The following is a 7220-nucleotide window of genomic DNA, read 5'->3' as shown; positions in this document are numbered from 1 at the left end:
TGGTCCCCTGGCCCAGCCCGGGTCGCCGTCGGTCCCCGCGGGTGGCTTCTGTCGCCGCCCCCCCGGGCCCCGCCCTGCCCCCCCGCGACCCCGGGCCTCACCCCGGCGCCGCCTCCGAGCTATTTTTAAAGAACAAAGTTGAGGTCAGAATCCTCGGAGCTCCCCGGGGCTGGACCCGGGTCCTGCCTTCCCCAAGGGGCGGACGACACCCCGGGAATCTCCGTGGAGGACCGAGTCGAGCATCCCTGCGGAATCCTCTGCATCCTCCGGCCGTGCGAAGGTCGAAGGATGAGCAACTTGTAGTTCCCCCTGCGGAGTTCCTGGGGACATTGCCTGGGGTCCTGGGAGGCCCTAAGTGACCCTGGGTGGCAGTTTAAAAAAGGCGAACTGCAGAGTTTGAGTTCCTAAAGTATCTAGGGGCTGTGTTTTGGAGGCTGAGCCTTGCGACTGGCTCACACCTGGCGTTGGGGCTTGCTGTAGGGATCATCGTCCCAATTCCAGGTAGGAATGACTACCTGTCAAGGGCATGCGTTTGCTGGGCGTGGTGGTGCTTGCCTGTCATCCCAGCCAAGGCCGAAGAATCCTGAGCTCCAGTCTAGCCTGGACTACATTAGTGAGTCTCTGTCTCAAAAACAAAAAGTGCGAGTGGGAGGTTGTTGTTTGTGATTAAGTCACAAACCAAAAAGGATCCCAAGCCAGAAGGTAGAATACATATTCACTGAAAACCTACAGGGTCAACCAGAATAGATTTTTTTAAAAAATTGTTTGAATTTATGCTGGGTGTGGTGGTGCATGCCTTTAATCCCAGCACTTGGGAGCCAGAGGCATGTGGATCTCTGTGAGTTCTAGGCCAGCCTGGTCTACATAGTGAGTTCAGGTCAGCTGGTACTAAAAGGAGACTTGTCTTAAAAAGACCAAAAAAAAAAAAAATTTATTTAAATTCCTGTCTCACCTGATTTGAAAAGATTTACCAGCTTTCCTTTCCTTTCTCTTCTTCTTCTTTATTTTTTATTTTTATTTTTGGTTTTTGTTTTGTGTAAGACAGATTCTCACTGTGTTCCTGGCTGGCCTGGGACTTGCTATGTAGAACAGGCTATTTGCCTGCCTCTGCCTCTTGAATGCTGGGATTAAAGACTTCAATCTTTAAAGACCACACCTAGATTCTTTATTTTTATTTTATTTTATTTACTTAGTGTATATCTGTATATTGGGGGGGGCACATGCCCAGGTGGGAGGGTGGAGGTCAGACGTCAACCTACAGGGGTTGATTCTCTCCTGCCATGGGGGTTCCAGGTGTTGAACTCAAATTGTCAATCTTGATGCCTTTATTCACTCAGCCATCTCGCTGGCCCTCTTTAGTTTTTTGAGATACTGTCTCATGGTGTAGCCAAGACTGGCCTCAGGCTCATGATCCTCCTGCCTCCAGCTGGGATGCCAAGTGCTGGGATTCTAGGTAGCACCACCATTCTTGCTTCTAAATCCTTATTGATTAAATAAGGATTAAATCCTTGATTAAATCACCATATGTACAGAAGTGATTGTGTTTCCCCTACCCACATTCCTAAAAATTAACACAGGCAAGCAATTTGATCTTTCATAAAGATAAGTGTAGCTTAAAAAGAAAAGTAGGTCCAAAATAATCTTACTAAAATGTTCCTCTAAAGACTAAAAGTGACGTGCAGAGGTCTAACAAATGTTGCGTTTTGTTTTCCTGATCTTTGTTAATGCAATGGTCATAGTTTTGGCTTACTCCAGAATTGCAAAATGAGCAACCATTTTGTTAAAAAGCAATTCTCCTTTCTTAATGGAAGAGAAAGGAAGACCGCTGAGCTTTCCAGTCTAATCTGCACTGATGATGGCTCCAGGTAAACCAACGATTTTGTCTTTGTTTTCAACTAGGTGATAGCTGACTGGGCAAGGTACTACACACCTTTAATTCCAGCACTTGGGAGGTAGAAGCAGGCAAATCTCTGTGAGATCAAGGCCAGCCTGGTCTACAGAGTGAGCTCCAGGGCAGCTGTGGCTACAGAAGGACCCTGTCTCAAAAAGATCAAAACAAAACAAATACGTAATGAGGAAGACCCCAGCACAGAGATGGTAGACATGGGCACTGTGTGTCACAGGTCGAAGGTAGAGATTCGCTTTGTAAATCAGACAGTCCTGTATGAAAGAGTTGGGTGTGTTTGTAAAGCTTTCAATTTTTACTTTGTTTTGTGGATTTTTTTGTTTGTTTTTTGGTCTTTTTTGAGACAGGGTCTCCTTGTAGCCCCAGCTGTCCTGGAACTCACTATGTAGACCAGGCTGGCCTCGAGCTCATAAAGATCCACCTGCCTCTGCCTCCCAAATGCTGGGATTAAAGGCGTGTGCCACCACGCCAGGCTAATTTTTACTTTGGATAGCACATTTTACTGAGTTGTAATAAACCCCAGAATATATAAGTTGCGTAGAACGTACTAGAAATTGTCCCTGCACACATCCCAACCAAATGCATGATTAGCATCATGGTTGAGAACATGGATTCTAGAGTTCACTGCATGGGCTGAATAGTCACCCTGCCTGTTAATAATCCTGTAACCTGGGGAAGATGCATTAATCTCTCCATGCCTTAATTTCTTCATTGTGAAACAGGGCTAAAATTAGGATTGTTGTAAAGATTTAAGGAACGTATATACACTGTTTATCATGTCTGATTCAGTCTAAAGCCATGACTTTTTTTGGTTTGTGGAAAAATCAACTCTTAGATTTTTTTTTTTTTTGAGGATGACCTAAATAATTTCTGATCCTCCTGCCTCAGCCTTCCAAGTGCTGAGACTACAGGTGTGCAGTGCCCAGTTTATGTGGTTGGTGCTAGGCAAGCACTCTACCAACTGAGCTGCGTCTCTAGCCTGATTCCTTGCTTTTACAGTCTGAAGATAGCACCTCATTACTTAGAGGTTGTTATGTGACATCATTTGTACTTCTTGGCCACTTCCTTCGTCTCCTTGTTTCAGACAACTCCTGTACGATTCTTACATCATAAAGTACATTCTTCTAATAAGAATTAATCTGAGGCAGAAGGCCAGCCAGGGCTACATAGTTTGAAGCCAGCTGGGACTATGTAGTGATGCTCTATGTCTCAGAGCAACGGTAACAACAAAAGTTCAGCTATGAAGTAGTAGACATTGAGGCCGGCAGTCTTGGGGTCAACTTTGTCTGAAAGTCAGTGTCACCGGTGCTGTCAGAAGCAACCATGGCCCTCCAACAGTTTGTATGTTGGTTGGAGAAATTTAAAAAATAACTAGGAGCCGGACGTTGTGGCACACGCCTTTAGTCCCAGCACTCAGCAGAGGCAGGTGGATCTCTGTGAGTTCAAGGCCAGCCTAGTCTACATAGTAAGTTCCAGGTCAGCTGGGGCCAAAGGGAGACCCTTTCTCAAAAAGGCCAAAATAAGTAAGTAAGGAAGGTAAGAAAGAAAGAAAGAAAGAAAGAAAGAAAGAAAGAAAGAAAGAAAGAAAGAAAGAAAGGGAAAGAAAGGAAGGAAGGAAAGAAAGAAAGAAAGAAGGAAGGAAGAAAGAAGGAAGAAAGAAAGAAAGAAAGAAAGAAAGAAAGAAAGAAAGAAAAGAAAGAAGCCCTTAGAGGTGAAAGGCTCAACCAAGTCTTGACAAGCAGGCATTTGGGCTGTCTTCTAAAGACAATGAAGAAACAGGCCAGTCTCAAAAATACGGAGGATTCTGCTAGATATGGCTGGAAAGAGTTCCCTACACAAGCCATATAGCCTAGCAAAACAGATTCCAGAGGTGCACAGACCCAGGCCTAGGTTTGAATTCTGGGTTTGTCATTGGCAGTGATGATTCCAGCGAACACTTGGACCTCTGTTGACTTGTGTAGTCAAACCCTGCTCATGTTATAATGAAAACTCAGTTCCATGAGCTCGTACACCTGCAGGGTTGCACACAATTAGGCCTAAGTACTATCTTAGCTGCCATTATGACTTGCAACTAGGTTTCCTGTCTTTTTTTTTTTTTCTTCTTGTGCTGGGAGATGGAACCCAGGGCTTTATGCATGCTCTGTAAATACTCTACCAATGACCTACACCCCCAACCCTTTTAAATTTTACTTCATTAGCTTTATTTATTTATTTTCTTTTTTGAGACAGGGTCTCACTGTGTAGCCCTAGCTGGCCTGGTATTTCCTATATAGACCAGGCTAACCTCAGACTTACAGAGACCTTCCTGCCTCCACCTCCCAAGTTCTGGTATTTACAGGTATGCACCACCACACCTGGCTTTTATACATTGCTGGGAATTGAACCCAAGGCCTTATGCAAGCTAGGCAAGCCTGAGCTACATCTTGCGTCCTTCTTTTTAGGCTTTTGTTTTTGTTTTGTTTTTGGAGATGGAGCCTAACTTTCTCCTGGCTGACCTCAAACTTGGGATCCTCCTGCCTCAGCCTCCAGAGTAGCTATAATTATAAACCTGAGCCACCATGCCTTACTCCCTGTAAACTATTTTTCTTTTAAAAGTTTATTATTACTATTATTATTTTATTTTTTTTTTTTTTGCTCTTTTTGAGACAGGGTCTCCCTGTAGCCCCAGCTGGCCTGGAATTCACTATGTAGACCAGACTGGCCTTGAACTCACAGAGATCCACCTGCCTCTGCCTCCCGAGTGCTGGGACTAAAGGCGTGTGCCACCATGCCTGGCAATATTTATTATTTTTATTTTATGTGTATGAATGTATTGCCTGCATGTATGTAAGTACACCTGTGTTGTGCAATGCTGTGAAGGTCAGAAGAGGGTGTTGGATCCCCTGGAACTGGAATTATAAACAGTTGTTAGCCACCATGTAGGTGCTGGGAACTGAACCCTGCAAGAGCAGTCAGTGTTCTTAACCACTGAGCCATCTTTCCAGCCCCAACTTTTTTCTTAAAGGACCAGATGGTAAATATTTTCAGGACATACAGTCTTTGTTGAAACTATTCAATTCTGTTCTTATAGCTCAAGAGTAACCACATATTTATGGGCAAGGCTGTATTCCAGTAAACCTTTACAAAAATAGGTAGCAGACTATATTTGGCCCAGAGGAAGTGGTATATGTATGAACATGTGGGTTTACCCAAAAAAGCCCCTGTTGAGGTGGGCTGGGGAGCACATTCAGAGAAATCAGTGTGACTAGGCCAGTAAGCCCAGTGTGCAGTGAAGCTCTGTCTTTACATGCTATGTCAGGTTTGCAGAGTGCACATGGACACTGTGAAGCCCATTCACTATTCAGTTACTTGAAACAGTACTGAGTACCTTCCCTAAGTCCTCAGTGTTCTAGGGTCACAGTGAATAGGCAGATAAGGTCTCTGTCTTCACCGAGGTGACATTCTGGTAGAAGATGAGGGATGATTTGGTAGATAAATCCCGAGCACTTTCAGGTCAAGGCCAGTGTTGCAAAGGCACACACGTGATGAGGACTCAGCTGGGAGACTAGCTTTGGGGAAAAGACCGTGGAAGACTTCCCTAAAGCAGTGACCTTGCAGCCAGTCAGGATCACTGACCAGAGGAGACAAGTAGAAATTATTCTAAGGTGGGACATGCCTTTAATCCCAGCAGGGAGGCAGAGGCAGGCATATCTCTGTGAGTTCAAGGCCAGCCTGGTCTATATGTTGAGTTCCAGGCCAGCTGGGGCTGCAGGAAGACCCTGTCTCAAAAAGACAAAAGAAAAAAAAATATTCCAAGAAAACAGAAAACGAATCCTTTCTTGGGTGAGGGAGACAAAGTATCACTCTGTAGCCCAGGCTGGCCTCAAACTTGAGGCAGTCTTCCTACCACAGTGCTTCCCAAGTACTGGTATTAGAGGCCGTGCCACCATGTTAAGCAACAGGTCCTTTAAAACAAACACACAAATAGGGGCCAGTGAGATAAAAGCACTTGCCACCAAGCCTGACAACCTGAGTTATCCCTGTGACCTACATGTGGAAAGAGAGAACTGACTTTTGCAAATTGTCTCTGGCCTCTGTAGTATGTGATCTCCCACAAATATGTACACAAAATAAATAAATAAATATAAGCAATAAAACACACACAAATAGGGGTTGGGGACGAGGCTCACGAGATAGAATCCTTGCTTTAGCATGTACCAAGCCTTGGGTTGGACCCCAAACACTGCATGGTAGTACACACCTACAATCCCAGCACTTAGGAGGTAGAGGTAGGAGGATCCAGAGTTCAAGGTCGTCCTCCACTGCTACTTAGAGAGTTTTCGGCCAGCCTGGGTTTCCAACCTGGAAACCCCATCTCAAAATCAAACAGTGCCTGGCTTGGTGTCATACATCTTTAATCCCGGCCCTCGGGAGGCAGAGGTAGGCAGACACAGGCTAGCATGGTCTATATAATGACTTCTAAATGGGCTGGGTCTAGGGAGACCCTATCAAAAACAAACAGAAAACAAAGAAAAACACATAAATACCCAATACTCAGGAGGCTAGGGTAGGAGGATTGCCATGGTGTTGAGGACAACCTGGGCTACATAGCCAGACCCTATCTCCAGAAAACTTACCATGAAAATTATTTTTTTCAAATTTTTTTTTTGGTCTTTTTTGAGACAGGGTCTCCCTGTAGCCCCAGCTGTCCTGGAACTTACTATGTAGACCAGACTGGCCTTGAACTCACAGAGATTTGCCTGCCTTTGCCTCCTGAGTGCTGGGATTAAAAGCGTGCGCTACCACGCCCGGCTCAATATTTTTTTATTTAGTATTTTTATTTTATGTATATGTGTGTATTGCCTGCATGTAGATAAGAGCTCCCATGTCAGGCAATGCCCTTGAAGGACAGAAGAGGCTGTCAGATCCTCTGGAACTGTAGTTATGGACAGTTGTTAGCTGCCATGTGGGTGCTGGGATTCAAACCCAGGTCTTCTGCAAGAACAGCCAGTGTTCTTAACCGCTGGGCCATCTCTTCAGCCCCAACCATAACAATTATTTTTTTAAATAAAGCCACAAATGGGGGCTGGAGAGATGGTTCAGTAGTTAACCAGTTGCTCTTGCAGAAGACTGGGGTTCAGGTCCCAGCACCCCACATGGTAGCTAACAACCACCCATAACTCTGGTTCCAGGGGATCCGATGCCTTCTTCTGACCTCCATGGGCACTGCACTTACATACATGCAGGCAAAACATAAACATAAAAATAAATAAATAGCCAGGTGTGGTGGTGCACACCTTTAATCCCAGCACTTGGAAGGCAGAGGCAGGCGGAT

The sequence above is a fragment of the Nannospalax galili genome, unplaced genomic scaffold (genome assembly GCF_000622305.1).
Source record: "Nannospalax galili isolate Female #2095 unplaced genomic scaffold, S.galili_v1.0 scaffold548, whole genome shotgun sequence".
NCBI classification, from domain to species: Eukaryota; Metazoa; Chordata; class Mammalia; order Rodentia; family Spalacidae; genus Nannospalax; species Nannospalax galili.
The sequence above is the reverse complement of the archived record's forward strand: the minus strand, read 5'-3'. Positions refer to the sequence as shown.